Source organism: Notamacropus eugenii, chromosome 7 (genome assembly GCF_028372415.1).
Source record: "Notamacropus eugenii isolate mMacEug1 chromosome 7, mMacEug1.pri_v2, whole genome shotgun sequence".
Classification (NCBI taxonomy): domain Eukaryota; kingdom Metazoa; phylum Chordata; class Mammalia; order Diprotodontia; family Macropodidae; genus Notamacropus; species Notamacropus eugenii.
In genome coordinates, this window is record NC_092878.1 from 4,575,331 (window position 1) to 4,593,371 (window position 18,041).

At 38.5% G+C, this 18,041-nt stretch overlaps 1 pseudogene; it reads left to right on the forward strand.

Annotated features, from left to right (window-relative positions):
- Positions 1-13,090: 13,090 nt before the first annotated feature.
- On the forward strand, positions 13,091-15,341 carry LOC140514949 (60 kDa heat shock protein, mitochondrial pseudogene; annotated as a pseudogene).
- The last annotated feature ends 2,700 nt before the right edge of the window (positions 15,342-18,041 follow it).

An 18,041-nucleotide genomic window follows, 5' to 3' on the forward strand; every position in this document is an offset into this window, starting at 1 on the left:
CCAAGTATCACTGAGCATCGGAATGAAGGGAGAAAAATGGGTATCCAGGATGAACATGGACAGAGATGGTGGGGGTAGAGAGGAGAAGTAGGTAGCTAGAGGAAGATGACAGAATTTCCCTCTCACCACCCTTGTTCCTCTCCTCTATCATCTTAGATAGTCTATATGATCTAACTAGTTCCTAGTTAGCAAGAATAATTAAAATAAGAAGTTATCTTCTGATATCTCTATCTTTTCTAGTCAAGCTCCTAAAATATTTTTTTTAAAAAGTTCTTTACTCCCTCCAAGTTCCACTTCTCTTCAAATTCATTGTCATCCTTGTGCAATCATTTCTTCTGACATCACCACTCAACTGAAACTGTTTTCTCCAAGGTTACCAACAATTGCTTAATAGTTAAATTCCATTGCCTTTTCTCAGGCTTCATCTTTCTTGACCTTTCTGCAGCATTTGGCATTGCTGATTGCCATCTCTTACTGGATGCTCCACCCTGCCCATGACTCTTCTGTCTTTGGCTTTTCTTTCTATCTCTCTAACCACTCCTCAGTCTCCTTTTCTAGATTCTCATCTAGAAGCCCTAACCTTTTCCTGGAGGCATTTCCCAAATTCTATCCTGGTCCTTCTTCTTTTCCTATGCCTTCCGTCAGTTTTCTCATTGTTTCTATTTGGTTCAATTATTATCATTTTACAGCTGATTCCAAGATCTATATATCTAGCTCTCATCTTTCTCCTGACTTCCAGGCTTGCACCATCAAATGTTTGTTGGACATCTTCTACTGAATGTCCCTTAGAACTTCATCTTTCTCAAGATAAAATCAACTTGGAAATTTGCACCTCCTCAGCACCAACTGCCCTTGGGGTCCCTCCCTCCCTCTGGTTGGCAAGGATGGGATGGACATCTGGGAACTCTTCCCTGATCCTTCAGCATTTGAGGAGAACATGCAGGGAATTCTCCTGGTCTTCCTCATCAACTGCTTTCCTGGACTTCATCATCTCCAGAAACTCATTATTCTGCAAGATAAAATGAACTCACTAACTCATATCTCCTCAGATCATTTCCCACCCTGGTTGCAGGACTTCATAATTCCCCTCATATAGTAACCTATTCTTCCTACCTTTCTTGAACACTTGTCATTTTTCATTAGACTGCGAGTTGCTCGAGGGCAGGGACAGTCTTGTGCCTTATTTTGCAACTGGCACGTCATAGGTGCTTAATAAATGTCCATTGACTCCGATTCTAACCCTTAGTCATCTCAAATTCGTCATCTCCAAAATGAAACTCATTATCTTTCCCTCCAAAATTCCCTTATTTCAGTTGAGGGCATCATCTTCCTTCCCATTTCCCAAATTAACAACACTGCTGTCATCCTTGCCTCTGTTGCCCATCTCTCCCTCCCATACTGAATCCCTCACCAAGAATTGCTAACTCTACCTTTACATTTCTAACTTGTCCCCTTTTCTGCATTCAATGGACTTTATCCCATTTCAAGACCTTGTCACCTCTCTTCTAAATTTTTGCAACATCCTTCTCAATTGGATTCCCATACCCTCCTTTCTCCTCTTTGCCATCCATCCTGCACACAGCTACCATATATTCTCAAAGCACAAGTCTATAACTGCCACTGTCTTGCTCAAGAAATTTCACTGGCTCCTGTTTTGCCTTTAGAGGATAAAGTGTTGTTGTTGAGTCATTTCAGTCATGTCTGACTCTTTGTGACCCATTTGGGGTTTTCTTGGCAAAGGCGCTGGAGTAGTCTTCCATTTAAGATAAAGTACAAACTTCCCAAGTTTACAATTTAAGTCCTCCCAGCATCCAAGACTAGCTTTACTTTCTCAGATGTTTTTCATGAGTCCCCTTCACACTCTGCCTTTTGGCCAAACTGGCATGTCTGCTGCTGCCTCTTCTCATCATTTGGTCAAGCTCAGCCATGCCTTTTACCAGTTATCCTCAGCACCTGAAATACACTCTTTCCTTCTTTCTGGGTGTTCAGATCTTTAGTCTTATTCAAAATGTAGGTTATTCATCACCTCCTTCAGAAGGTCTTTTCTGATTCTCCTAGTTAGTTGATGATTTTCTCTCCCTCCTCAAACTATCTTCTGCAGACTTACCTGTTTACATGTTGTTTTCTCTCAGTAAAATGTAAGTTTTCTGAGGGTAAGGATGCTTGCCATTATCTCCTCATCACCTAGGACAGTACCAAGGAGTAGGTACTTACTGATCCACAGAGGCAGACTACTTCCCCTACCTTGTAGCAGTGTCCTGAGGTCTTTATCTTCACCTCAACCCCTAACTAAAAATGTCTTTCCTGCCTCTTCCTCCAGAAGACAAATTTTAGTCATGACTGTTAGCATCTAAGGCTTATCGTCTGCCTGCTCTCTGAACCCAGGCTGCCCTACTCTTACTCAGTTTCCTAGTGCATAGACCATGTGCAACCTGGTCCCTGTTGATCCTTCAGGCAATCAAAACATCTCCTTGACTCTATGCAAACCCCAACCACAAATTCCTGCCACATGGAGTTATTTGCTTGGACTTCAGGAATTTCCCAAATCATCTCCCCATTAGATTGTGAGCTTCTGGAGGACATGGACTGTGTTTTCTGTGTTTTTCCTTTCTTTGTATCTCCTGGATTTAGCATAGTGCCTGGCATATAGGAGGCACTTCATAAATACTTGTTGACTGACTGACTAAGTGGAGATACATAGAGCTAAGAACACACTAATAAGACTTAGGGATCAAAATAAGCTAAGCTATTTTAAAGAGCTCTTTACTCTCCAGAGAACTGAACTGATGCAATTCCAATTATTCAAGAGAGCAAAGGGAAAAAGTGACCAAAGCAAGGTAAGGATGTCAGGAGAGGTTTTTTTTAATGATGATGATGATGATGGTAATGGTAACTGGCACTGATATCATGCTTTAAGATTTTGCGCAACAATACTATGAGGTAGGCGCTACAGACAATGTCATTTCAATTTTACACCTGAAGAAACTGGGGCTGAAAGATGTGAAGTAATGTACCCATTGTCACACAGCTAGCCAAAAACTGTCAGAGATGAGATCTGAACTGTGTTTCCCTGACTCGAAGCCCAGCATGCTGTCAACTATATCATGATGTCTTCTTGGAGAAAGTAATTGGGAATCTTGAAAGAGCTTTTATAGAATTATGTGGATTTTAAAAGCTTGGAAGAGACCCCAGAAATTTAGGCCTATCCCTTCAATTTATAGATGATGTAGCTGAGTTAATTAATCAAAAAGGATTTATTAAGTGCCTGCAGTGTGCCAGATACTGTTCTGAATGAGTTTCACGGGGGTTAAGTGACCTGCCCAAAATCACATGGCGAGTTAGTGGCAGATTTGGGGATAGAAACCAGGTCTCTCCTGACAGATATGAATTGACTAAGAGAAGGAAAAGCATTTCAGAATGGGGAGACAGCATAAACAAAGAGTGACTGGCCCAATGAGCAAAATATATTTGAGAAAATTATGGGGGAGTCATTTAGAAGTAAAGAAAGAAGAGGCTGGAGAAGCCAGTCTCCTGGAGGCCAAAGCAGAGGCATTTAATAATTATAATCTAAGCATTTATTATATATATGTATATATAATATTATTATGTATAATCTAAGTATTTATAATTTATACATCTAATTTATCATCTGTGTATTTTTCATAAAATTCATCAAGGACATGGAAGAAGTGGAAAGGGAGTGAGAGTTAACAAAGGGATAGACTGAGTGCTTCAGTGGTCACTGTAAATGATTGTAAGAACCAGAGGAAGGTCTGTATTGATTAAGGAGGATGACACAGATAAGAGCTGTTATGAGAACATGTGGATGGGTTACAATTTATACACGTGGAGGAAAAACCAAAACTGAGGAAATCGCCGATCCAGCCAAACGTCGAAGTGAAACCTAAAAATTTAGGTTTAGAAAGGTGGGGCTTATTCCTGGAATGCTCTTAGCCAAGCTTTTTATTTTTAAAAAAGCTTTACTAAAAGCTTTTTAATGTCCTCTGTCTCATGCCCCCAATCCTGTATAAGAATATAAGCTTCTTGAGGGGAGGGACTATTTCATTTTTTTGGCTTTGTATTCCCAGAGCCTAACAAAGCATCTGGCACATAGCAGGTGCTTAATAAATGCTTTTGATTGATTAAAAAGCAAACAAATCTCCAACCCTCTGAATTTTAAAAATTAAGTTGTTGTCCTGCAGTGGTCTTTTCAGTATCAGCACACTCTTATAATTTTCATTTTCCAAGAATAGTCATGAAATGAATGTGGTATGAATATGTAGCTTAATTGCCTATACAAAATTCTGCCTGAGTAAAATGCAAGGAATTCTGTGGTTCTAAATGAAAAAGCCTACAAATATTTAAAAAGCAGAGCTCCTTTCCCCAAGTGTTAGGCTGGGATATATTTAAACACACACAGAAAGCTTAGATTTAGAAGGGCATTATCCTTTCTTATTCTTTGTGCATCACTGATACAAACTGAGATGCTCTAAAGACTAGTTAGCCTGACCTAGCCTGAGGCTCACAAGCACAGCTGGTCACACTAAATAGAAAGGTCTGATAAGTCTGACATTGCTAAAGGATTGGTGGTTCTTTTCAGTCCTTCAGACTAGATTTCTAAAGAGGAACCACTGCGGGAAGGAAGATTGGAGGGAAAGAAAGGATATAGTTGTTTGTCTTAGAACTGTGGTTCCCTATTTTTTTCCTTTGGCAACATTTATCCATTTCACTGTCTTGGGGGAATGGGCCGTGCATGACCTCTGTAAATTCCTACCCTAGAAACTCCGAAGAGAAGAGATTGCCATGCATAGGAAGAAACTGTGTGTTCTGGGCTTGAGATAGGGCATTGGAAGCTCATAGGAGCCCAAAGTTTCAGGTCCCTAAATAGTCCATGCTTGTGATTCATGGTGTAAATCATTCCTTTGGATTAAGTCATGCTTTGTGTGTTGTGGTAGAGATTCTTGTGTAGGTGCTGGTTGGAATGAACTCTGAGATCCCTTCCAACTCTGAGATATCCTAAGTCAGTGAGTACTTAGTTCTGGGTACTTCATCTTAGGAAATATGTTGTTATGCACAATCAGTGTGTTGTGGCAGAAAGAACACTGGATTTGAAGTCAGAAAATCTAGGTTGAAATCCTTTCTTTACTATTTCCATTGGTGTGATCAGTTTTCCAAATCTGTAAAATGATGGGGTCGGTTTAGGTGGGGAACCTGTGACCTCTAGGCCTTCTAGATCCTTGGGTGTGGCCTTTTGACTGAGTCCAAGTTTTATAGAACAAATCTTTTTATTAAGGGGTTTTGTTCTGTGAAGTTTGGATTCAGTCAAAGGGCCACACTTTGGACCTAGAGGGCCACATGCAGCCTCGAGGCTTCAGGTCTCCCACCTTTGGTTTAGGTGATCTCTCAAATCCCATCAAATTCTTAATCTATTATCTTATAAAAACACTAACCCTCAGAAAGCCTTTGTTCAGCATGCAAAATTAGGAATGCCATTATACTTTCTATGTTACTACTCATTGATCAAATAGTGCTAAAACCGTGAAGATAAATTTGTCTCTTCCACTCACTACCTTCCCCAATTCACACTAAGATGTGACTGGTAACAGTTTAAAATATCCTACCTTTTAGGTATTCGCATTTTAATAGATTCCTTTATCTTAAGATAAGGAAAAGGAATGCAACTTCTGTGGTAGAAATTTCAAGTTCCATCAAGCAGATGGACCCCACTAGATTGTTCCCATATCTACATTTCCAGCCCTAATCTCTGTAATGGTTATGTTTTTGGGTAGAAACACCTTCTCTGTGTAATTCTTCCTTCTTCACATCTCTACATCTCTACAATTCTTCCTTCATGAGTCAAATAAAGAGAGAACAGACTTGAATTGACACTGAGGTTGGGAGTCACAGAATCAGATGAAATAGTTTATGAATCCGTAGTCCCTTATATATTAATTATTTTATGAGACGAATCAATTGATTAGGTTTCTCTTTATGTAGGTAGAACAAAATTTTGAATAAGGAATTGGCTAAGCACAAATCTCCCTTGTCAATCAATGAACAAGCATTTATTCCACTTTCACTTTGTGCCAAGCTCTGCGCTGTTCTCTGTGTTGACCACTGTACTTCAGCCTTTCATAATTATTTTTCCTTTACAATATTGTAGTGGTATATAAATTGTTCTCCTGATTCTGTTTATTCAGTTCAAGCAAGTCCTCTGAGCTCTTTCAGAATCTGTCCTTGTTTAAAAAAAATTGATATAAAAATATTCCTTGACATTTGTAAAATGCATTTTTTTTGTTCAGTCATTCCCCAATTGATGGGGCGTTGGGGGAAAAACCCATATTTTTTCTTAGTTCTTTGCTGCAACAAAAAAGTATTACTACAAATATTTTTGTCCATATGAGTCTTTCCCTCCTTTTTGATCTCTTTAGGGCATAAATCTAGTGGTATCCCAAAGTCAAAGGCCATGTACAGTTCAGTGGAATTTTGAGACATAGTTCCAAATTATTAGCAAAATGGTGGACCACTTCACAGGTATACTCTGTTAGTATGTTACCGTGTCTATCTTCTCACAGCTCCTCTGACAATTGTCATTTTCTTTTTTTGTCATCTTTACCAAAGTGATAGGTGTGAGGTAGGACCTGTTAATGTAAATGTTTTAATTTGCATATCTCTTATTTTTAGGCATTTGGTATGTTTTTATGTGGGGTCATTAATAGTTTGGCTTTTTAAAAAAAAAACTGACTTAATATCCTTTGACAATTTATCTATTGTGGAATGGGTCTTCTTGTATATTAGAATCAATTTCCTATATATCTTGGATATCAGACTTTTATTAAAGATATTTCCTGCAAAGATATTTCTCATTCTAGCTGCAAGCTGCAATACTTTTGTTGGTAGAAAAACTTTTCAATTTTTTTTAAATAAACAAAATATTTTTTTTTGTCACCAGTGAGCCTTTCTAACCCTTGTTTGGATCTCCTCTGCTCTCTCAGTTTGTTTTTATGCAACCTTTTAGCTCTAGACTGTGTATCCATTTGTAACTTACTGTTGTACATAGCAGAGATGTTGGTCTCAAAGTAATTTCTGCATGATACTATTTTTAAGCTTTCCCAATAGTTTTTGACTAATAGTGAATCTTTATCCCAGTAGTTAAAGTGCTTGGGTTTATTAAATACTGTGTTTGATTGCTCCTGGGTGTCAGGTACCTAATCTAGTCCAGTGATGAAAGTTTTTTATTTTTATTTTTTAACCAATACCAAGTATAGGTTGAGAACTGATGCTGCTAGGAATCTCATTCTCTTAATTTAATCAGGGAGTCCAGAACCTGGCAATGTGCTTAGCTCATAATAAGAGCTTAATACATGTTCATTGACTTATAGATGAAGTTGGATTGTACAGTAGCAGTGCAAGGATTTGAACTTAGATCCTCTGATTTCAAATCCAATGCTTTTAGAGCGATCTATAGAAGAAAAAAGGGAAGAAGGGAGAGAAATTCCAAGGCAAAGTCTCTAGAGTTTCTCTTAAAATTACAAAGAGGAGGTCCAATCTGACTTTATTCATTTCTTTTCTCCAACCAGGGTGTTGAGAGAGTTCTGAAAGCCATTACAACCTTCTGCTAAGGGACAGGAGCAGTCTGCTAAACATATGAAAGCTTCTTACTCTGGGGAGGGATTTTGAGACCTTACCCTGGATATTATCCCCATGTGCTCCTTTAACCCCACCCCCTTATATATTAGCTAGGACTGACCACAATTCATAGATGGAAATATAACTCTATATCCTCGATCTTCCCACTGCCTCATTCTTATTCTTTTTTTCAAAGGGCATTTAGAATTATTTCATTAATGTTGGAACTAGGGCAATCAAGAAGAAATTAACTATGGAAGTTAAAACAGCTAAATGATGCCATGTTTAAGTGGACCACATTCTAGTCAGAGCTCACGAGAAGCAAAGCTAAATAATATGCCAATTAAGTTTGGAGAAAAACAAATCTACATGACCCAAAGTAAATATTTATGGTCTTTCTTGATGAGGATACTAACAAGCTTTATTTAGAGAAGCAGATTTTTTTTTTTTTTTGAGGCAGTGTGTGAAATGGAAAGGACACTATCCTGGGAATTAAGGAATGTGGGTTTGAATCCCAGATATGTCATTACATGACATACTATTCACCTCAGTAGATTTGTTTTCTCAGATGTAAGATGGGAATGTTAAACTAAATCACATCTGAAATCTCTACCAGTTCTAAAATTTAAAAGTTTGTGAACTGTCAAGGGTAGTCAAGTGATGATGAAAGAAGAATATTCTAGCCTTCTTTGTTAATCTTACCTTCTTATTATGAAAAGCTGCCAATTGGAGTTTGTAATGCAAGAGAAATGTTTCATACACTATGGATAGGGATTAAATCCATATTTCATTGATATGGGAAATTCTAAGGTGCTCCAACTCTCTCTACTAACGTAGAGAGCACTTGATGTATAACTTCGAGTCTTAGAGAATTATCCAGAGCTTTGGGAGGTTAAGTGATTTACTCAAAGTCACACAGCCTCTGGGTCAAAGGTAGGACTTGACCTCAGACCTTCTTGACTTCAAGTCCATCTCTCTATCCACTACTCCACATTGCCTGTTGGTACAATGTGGTATGAATGGGTAGAATAGATCAGTTCTATTTCCTCTGCTGTGTATTCACTTAGAAATAGAACATCTTATTTTCCAACTATTTTGATTCTGGTTGGCAAGTAAGGGTTGACTACAATTTCATAACTATAATCTGTACATAAAGCATGATTGTAACAAGTATTAGAAATAAATGATGATTTGGTGCATTATTGAAAGATCTGGGGATTTTAGGGGATTGAAAGCTCAATGTAAATCAGTAAGGTAGTAGGGGAGCCAAGAAACTTAATTCAATTTTGAGCTACATTAAGAAAGGCATGGTTTCCAGGAATACAGAGAACACGATAATCCCATTGTGCTCTGCTCTAATCAGGAGTATTTATCTGGAGTATTGTGTTTGGTTCTGAGTACGACAGTTGAAGCTGGGACATTGATAAACTTCAGAAGGTCAGTCTCTAATGGAGCTGACAGTCTAGTGGGGGATAAGATACCAGAAGAGCTGATATACATGACTGAATGGTAAGTTCATGAGAGATCACAAAAATGTGAAAGTCAATTGAGTCCACGTCATATCAGAATCTGTTGAAGGAAATGGTAATGTTTAACCATGAGTCCTAGGGTGATGGTTCCATAGTGGTTATCACATCTGTTTTATATGCAGTAGGTCCTGGGTTCAAGCCCTAATGGAACCAACTCATTCCTTTATTAGGAGGCAGCTAGGTGATTCAGTGGTTAGAGCCACTGTGCCTGGAGTCAGGAAGATGAGTTCAAATCTGGTCTCAGACACTCACTAGCTATGTGACCCTGGGCAAATCATTTAACCACTGTTTGTCTTAGTCCACTAGAAAATCAAATGGCAAACCACTCCAGAGACTCTGCCAAGAAAACCCCATGGAGATTATGGTACATGGGGTCATGAAGTGTCGGATATAACCGAACAACTACAACCACCTTGAGTCCCACTTTCTTCAAGAAGCTTGTCCCCTTCTCTCTGAATTTAACCTTAGTCCCTTCTCTCTGAATTTATTTTGAATTTAGCCTATCTATATCTAGTTTGTGCTTAATTGTCCCCCCCATTAGACTGTGAAATCCTTGAGAACAGGAACTGGTTTTCACTTTTCTTTGTGTCCCTACTGCCAAACACATAGTAAGGTCCTTAATCAAAGCTTGTTGACTTGATATAAACAAATAACAGCTGTGTTCAGGTATTTTTGGCCACCAAGGGTAGAATGAGGAACAATGGATAAAATGTTAAAAAGCCAATTTAGAGCTGCTATCAGGTAAAAAAAATCCTTAAAATTAGGTATCCCAAAGTAGAATGTGTTACTTTAAAAGGTGGTAGTAGATTCTCCCTTCTTAGAGATCTTTAGCCAGAAGCTGGATACCCTTTTGGAGGTATATTGTATTAGGGATTCCTACTTGGTGTGGATAAGACTAACTGACCTCTGAGGTCCCTTCTAAACTCTCAAATTCTGTGATTTTGTGATATGTTCTCAACCATACTTGGCATATGTTGAGCACATAGTAGATATTCAATACATATAACTTGTCCTGTGTTTCATTTTTAGCAAAAATAATCCCAAATTCTTTGTTAGCCTTTCACATTGTTTCTCCATTCCTTCCATCATTATACTAAATATGTCATGTCTGGGAGAAAAAAATGACAGGGAACCCCAGGGTGGGTCTCATACATAGCTCATGGAAAACACAAATGCAATGAAGTCTGGGATCCGAAGTTTTGTTTTGGGTGGAGAGGGACTTTTTGCTTTGGGGGATTGAGGTAATGAAAGTTATTTCAATAACATAATGAGACAGTTGTGGACCCTTTGTGCCAAGAGTAAGATGATGAGAACCTCACCCTGGGCCTTGTCTGCAAAATGCGAAGGTTAGGAACTGACACACGGGATACGTAAATCCCACTCCCTGTTCAACCCCACAGAGTTGATCAGGTTTTTTTTTTTTTTTCCTTTTACTCATATTTTCTCCCTCAAAGGCAGAATTTTAAGTTGATATGGGAATTGCTTGAGGGAAAAAGTATAGCTCTGAAAGCACACCTTTTTTTAATTTTTGCCCCTTCATGAAATATCTCCAAAGGAATGGAAGAAGTAGCCTTTGTTAAATACTTGTTTTATAGCAATAGTTTTAATTTGATCACATAACACATTTTGTCTGAAGGATGGAACACAGAACAACAGTGATTCCATGGTTTAATAGTTAGTGCTCTGGCCTCGGAATCCCGTGATCCAAACGCAAATCTTAGTGAAACCTGCACGATAAGAAATCCCTTAAGGCAACTGGGTGGCCCAAAGGATGGAATCGGGAAGGGCTGAGTTCATATCCTGACTCTGACTCTTACCTAGCTTCGTGACCCTGAATAAGGTACTTCACCACTCAGTTTCAGCTTCCAAATCTTTAAAATGATTAATTATGAAAATAATTATAGTATCTGTCTCACAAGGTTGTTATGAAGATTAAAAAAGCTAACATGTAAAGAACTTTGTAAATCTTAGAGCATTACATAAACGTTAGCTATTATTATCACCAAATGACATCACATAAGATCTGACGCAGTTCCTCTACAATATGGTAAGGAAGTAGGCTATCCATACAGCTAACTACAGTATCTTGCAGGGTAAATTCATTTGAGAATCACAAAAATGTTCCATGAGACATCTGAATAGGGAGGATCATTATTAACTAGACAAATAAGAGAGGATTTCTTGGATGGATTTTACTAACCGTGAAAAAAAAAGCATGAGTTTCCTGGGAGAGATTTGAGTGGGGTTTGAGAAAGGTAATTTAGCAGGTGAAGAGGGGAAATACAGTAGTTCCAAGTATAATCTGTGGCACAGGACCCCTCAAAGATTCATAAGGGCTCATGAGGACTGGGTTTGATGTCAGAGGTTTGTCTCTGAAAGGTCAGTTTCCACCTGGCTTATCATCCCCACTTGGAGTACCCCAGGAAAAGCTCTAAATATATTCATAGGTAAGAGAATCCCCAGCTGCTGCACCAACATTGAAGATATTAAATGCCTGTTGGATATGGGACAGCCTTTATTTTGCACAGACAGAAAATTCATGATTTAAAATATTCAGAGATAGAGATACACATGAAATATTCAAATAGTCCATTAAAAATAGATATTCCCTGAAGAAAACATACTTCTGGAGTGGGGTGAAGGGTGGAGGATACTGCCCAACAAGCAGTTCCCCTCTCTTTGGACCTGTTCTCTCCAAGAAACCCACAGTAACGGGGAAGGAGTGATAAGGTCCAGCTTCATTCTTCCCTCTCCCATAAAATGCTTTCATTTTCATTTCATTTTCATTCCAACCATAAGGATCATATTGGCAATAGTCTTCCTTCTTCAGGAGGTGTCCTGTGAGATGGTTCCCAGTGCCTTGAATTTCAGAGCTATCACATTTAGTGTTACCCATAAGGCAACCTTAAAGACTGAGAAAACTGACTCTCAAAATCTCTCTTCACAAGCCACATGTCTACCAATGTCATGGATTTCTGCAGGAATGCTCTCAATTCACTGAGTGCTTAAGCAGTTAAAAGTCCAAATTCAGACATTCTAGTTTCTGACCTGCACTCAGAACAGGAGACGGAAAGGCAGAAAGTGTCAGAAAATTGAGATCTAAGAACCTCAGGCCACCTGGATACAAGTGCAAAAGCTTGCAATGTACTTCTTTTTTGTTATTATTGATAACTGTGAACTCTTACTACATTTTTAAAAAGTTTATGTTAATTTAGCATGATAATATCACTCTTATTTTGCTCACCTGTGTTCTCTTCCAATCTTCCTTTTGCTACCTAGTGAATTTTCAAAACATTTCTTTGGCACTTTTCTTTTTCTTTCTCCCAGCCCCCTCCCCCCCCCCCCACTATTACTGCCCACTCACTCCCTTGCCAAACATCTCCCCCTCCCTTAAATTAAAATCCTTGTTCATAACAAATAAGTGTAGTCATGCAATGAAAAATCATATGTTGCCCATGTCTGAAAATGCATGTCTCATTCTGTATCTCTAGCCCATCACTTCTCTGCCAAGAGGCAGAAAATATCCTTCATCATGGATCTTCTGGAATCATGATTGGTCAATGCATTGACAAGGGCTCCTAAATCTTTTGGAGTTGTTTTTCATTACAGTATTTCAGTCATACAAATTATTCTGGTTCTGCTTACTTCAGTCTGCATCAGTTGATACAATTTTTCTCAAGTTTCTCTGAATCTATCTCTTTTGTCATATTTTCATGGAACGACAATATTCCCTTACACTCATATGCCGTCCTTTGTTCGGCCATTCTCTCATTGAAAGGTGTCCATTTTGTTTCCAGTTCTTTGTTACACTAAAAAGTGGGGCTAGAAATAGATTTGTAGTTTGGAATCTTTGCCGTGTGTGCCCCATACGTGTATCCCTCACTTGTTCCTGCCGATCTGCACCGTGCGCTTGTCTGCCTGCCCCCGCAGAAATGCTCTGGTTGTCTACAATCTTTCGCCAGATAAGATCAGTGTCTAGGGCACCGGCCCACCCACCTGACACGTGCTTATGCTAAAGACGTCAAATTTGGAGCAGATGCCCGAGCCTTAATGCTTCAAGGTGTAGATCTTTTAGCAGATGCAGTTGCTGTTACTATGGGGCCAAAGGGAAGAACTGTGATCATTGAACAAAGTTGGGGAAGTCCCAAGGTAACAAAAGATGGTGTGACGGTTGCAAGAGGACAAATATAAAAACATTGGTGCCAGGCTAGTTCAGGATGTTGCCAATAACACAGATGAAGAGGCTGGGGATGGCACTACCACAGCTACCGTCCTTGCACGATCCATTGCTAAGGAAGGCTTTGAGAAGATTAGTAAAGGAGCAAATCCAGTGGAGATGAGGAGAGGTGTGATGTTGGCTGTGGATGCTGTCACTACTGAGCTTCAGAAGCAGTCTAAACCTGTCACAATCCCTGAAGAAATTACTCAGGTTGCTACAGTTTCTGCAAATGGAGACCGAGAAATTGGCAACATAATATCTGATGCAATGAAAAAGGTTGGTCATCGCAGTAAAGGATGGAAAAACACTGGATGATGAATTGGAAATTATTCAAGGCATGAAGTTTGACAGAGGCTATATCTCTCCATATTTTATTAATACGGCTAAAGGTCAGAAATGTGAATCCCAGGATGCTTATGTTCTCTTAAGTGAAAGAAAGATCTCTAGTGTCCAATCTAATGTATCCGCACTCGAAATTGCAAATGCCCATCGTAAGCTTTTAGTCATTATTGCTGAAGATGTCATTGGAGAAGCACTAAGTAGGTTGGTTTTGAACAGGCTAAAAGTTGGGCTGCAGGTTGTTGCGGTAAAAGCTCCAGGATTTGGTGACAACAGGAAGAATCAGCTTAAGGATATGGCTATGGCTACTGGTGGTACAGTGTTTGGAGAAGAGGGATTGGCTCTTAATCTTGAGGATATTCAAGCTCATGATTTCGGAAAAGTTGGAGAGGTCATTGTGCCAAAGATGCTGCCATGCTTTTGAAAGGAAAGGGTGAAAAATCCCAAGTTGAAAAACGTGTTCAAGAAATGATTAAACAATTAGAGATTACTACTAGTGACTATGAGAAAGAAAAATTAAATGAACATTTGGCCAAACTTTCTGATGGAGTTGCTGTGATAAAGGTTGGTGGAACAAGTGATGTAGAAGTGAATGAAAAAGAAACACCGGGTTACTGATGCACTTAATGCTACATGTGCTGCAGTTGAAGAAGGCATAGTTCTGGGAGGTGGCTGTGCATTGCTTCGATGTATTCCTGCCTTAGAAACATTGACTCCAGTTAATTAACATAAAAGAATTGGTCTAGAAATAATAAAGAAGTCATTGGAAATTCCTGCATTGACCATTGCTAAGAATGCAGGTGTTGAAGGCTCACTGAGAGTTGAAAAATTTTTACAAAGCTCCTCAGAGATAGGTTATGATGCCATGCTTGGAGATTCTGTGAATATGGTTGAAAAAGGAATAATTGACCCAACTAAGGTTGCTTTGTTGGATGCTGCTGGTGGAGCGTCTCTGCTAACTACAGCGGAAGTTGTTACTGAAATTCCTAAAGAGAAAGAACCTGCTATGGGAGGGATGGGTGGCATGGGCGGAGGCATGGGAGGTGGCATGTTCTAATTTCCTAGCATAATGCTCTATCATTATGATCTATGATGCAAGCAAAGACCCAAGGCAGTGTTCTTTGCTAACTTCGGAAAAGTCAGTTGGAGAGAGGACTGAAGTAAAGGCTGATGTTTAAGAAAATCACTACAACCTTCAGTTACTGGTTTCAGTTGACAAAATATGTAATGGTTTACTACTGTCGTTATCCATGATAAAGATAATTTATTTTGTATTTTTTGAATAAAGACATTTGTACATTCCTAATACTGGGTGCAAGATCCATGTACCAATGTTCTGCTTTCAACTTAAACCAGCTGAGGCATTTTTATTTTTATTCCGTTAAATCAGAATTTTAGAATTTGCCATCGCTAGAAGGAAAGTTCAGAAGCAGCCTTTCTGTGCAGATGAAGATTAATTAAAATTGTGTTCAAAGCAGAGAAATATCCAATTATGTGATGACCTTTGTGTAATAAAATTGTTTAAAGTTAAAAAAAATAGAAATAGATTTGTCCATGCCAATTATTTCCCTCTTTCTGTGACCTTTCTGGAAGTAATAGTCAAGCAGTATTTGCAATGTGCTTCTCCTGAAAGTGGTCATTTATTATTTCTGGTGAGTGGGGGAAAGGGAGAAATTCTCTCTCCGCCCACCTGAGGAATAGTCAGTCTGCTTCACTCATGTCTGGTGGTCCAAGGAAGAGAAAGAAAAAACTGATTAGTTCACTTTTATAGCGCACAGGGGAAGGATAGCTCTTCAGATAAGAGTTCCCTGTCAGTCACCATTTATATTGGAGGCAGACCAATCATTAGCCAAAAATCAGAGGGGTTCTCCGTATCCTTTAAGGATACATTTCTTCCCTTTATTGGGAGATGTCCCCCAGGAACTTCCATAAATAAAGGCATGGACTGATTGGGGAAACTTATCAAATTGATTAGGGACTCCCCTGATGTGTGAGTAAAAGCACAGAGGAGAGACTGCACAGCGCATATTCATGGTAGAAAATCATCCAGTTTGGCTGGTGTAGAGAGTATGAGGAGGGGTGAAATATAAAATAATGATGGAAAGAGTGACATTGTAGAAAGCATCTGATGCCAAGCAGGAGTGTTTGATGATATTGATAGGGAGAGATTGAAGAGCTTTGAGCAGAGCAATAGCCCATCAAGATTTTGCATGAAAATTATTCTGCTGTGTTATTTGAACTATTGTTTCTTTAAAATCCATGATCCTCCTGAGTAATAAAAAATGTTATCTGTCATAAGGGCACTTTATTTTCCTCCTCTTTTCTTAGAAATTTTGTGTTATTATTTTCTTTAAATTTAAAATTATATGTATTTTGTCACATAGCAAAAATCTACCCTGTCTCTCTCCCACCCAAACCATACTCTCTTTTGAGAAAGAAAGAAAAATAATATCTATTGAAAACATGTATAATCAAGCAGAACAGATTTCTGTATTCATTGTGTCCAAAGAAAATATATATCTCATTCTTCCCTCTGAGCTCCTTACCTCTCCATCAGGAGGCAGGCAACGTTTCATCATGAGTCCTCTGGAATTATGATTGCTCATTGCATTGATCAGAATTCCTAATTCTTTCAAAGTTATGTCTTTACCAAATTATTATCAATGCATACATTATTCTCTGGGTTCTGTTCACTTCATTCTGCATCATTTCATGTGTCTCCCAAGGTTTCTCTGAAATCATCCCATTCATTATTTTTTGGCAGCCCAATACTATACCATCATATTTATATGCTATATGACTTATTCAGTCATTCTCCAATTGATGGCTACCCCCTGAGGTTCCCATTCAATGAGGTATAAATATCTTTTATACCTTAGCTTGATTTGCTTAGGATACTCCCTTAATCTGTACTCTTTCCAATTAATTATCCCTTCTCTCCTTTCCCTCCTATTTCCCTATAGGAGTGAAATATATTTCTATACCCACTTGTGAGTATATGTGTGTAGTCTCTCCTCCTTTTTACCAATTCAGAGGAGAGTGACATTCAAGTTTCAGATGTTCATCACTGCACTTGTACACTCTGATTTCATGAAATAATTTTCCCTAACCTCCCTTTTCCTTCTCTTCCTCTCTTTTCATTCTTCTCTTAAGATCATCAGGACATTACAGATGTGCTATAATGTAATGCAAATACACCAAATGAAATCCTGAGGGGAAAATCCAAGACAAAGTTATAGTGAGTCATTTTCCAGGCTAGGTCAGTATAGGGAGACAGATGAGGAAACTGTGGGAACTGGGGATGGAATCTGGCCAGTGGTATATCTCAGTGAGCATTCTAACACAGAGAAAGGCTGTGAACCATCTCCCCATATTTGAATGTAAACAATTAATTCTTGTTTAGTCCTTTATGGTTGTTCATTCATGTTTACCTTTTTTTACATTTTTCTTAATTCCTGTATTTGAACTTCAAAGTTTCTATGTGGCACCAATCTTCTTGTCAGGAATGCTTAGAAGTTCTCTATTCCATTAAACATCCATTTGCACCCCTGTAGGATTATATTCAGTTTTTCTAGGTAAGCTCTTTTTAGCTGTAATCCTATATCTTTTGCCTCTTAGAATATGGTATCTTTGGTATTTGACAGTGCTGGCTGCCAAATCTTGTGTAATCTTGACGGTGGCTCCTCAATACTTGAATTATTTCTGACACTTTTGCTATTTTTTCTTTGACCTGAGAACTCTGGATTTTAGCTATACTGGTTTTCAAAGTTTTTATTTTGGGGTTTCTTTTAGGAAATGCCTATATAAATCCTTTCTATTTCCACTTTGTCCTCTGGTTCTGAGAGATCTGGACAATTTTCTTTTAAGATTTCTTGAATTAAGATGTCTAGGCTTTTGTTGTTGTTGTCCATGGTATTCAGATAGTCCCACGATTCTTAATTTTTTCTCCTTGATCTGTTTTCCAGCTCAGTTGTTTTTGCTATAAGACACCTTACATTTTTTCCTATTTTTTCAGTCTTTTGACTTTGTTTGAATATGTCTTCTTGTTGCCTGGAATTGTTGGCTTCTATTTCATCCACTCTAATTGCTTTAGACAAGGTTTTGTACCTCTTGTGTCAAGCTGTTAATTGTCTTTCCAATTTTTCTTCCATAACTTTCATTTCTTTTCCAGTTTTTCCTTGAGTACCCCCATTTCACTTATTTATTTAAAAAATTTAAGCTGTTATTTGAAATTCTTGCTTCATCTTCTTCAGGAATTTTATTGAATTTGTACCAAGCTGTGATTTCCTTTGAGGTTTTCTTTGTAGATATTTTGGGGTCATTCT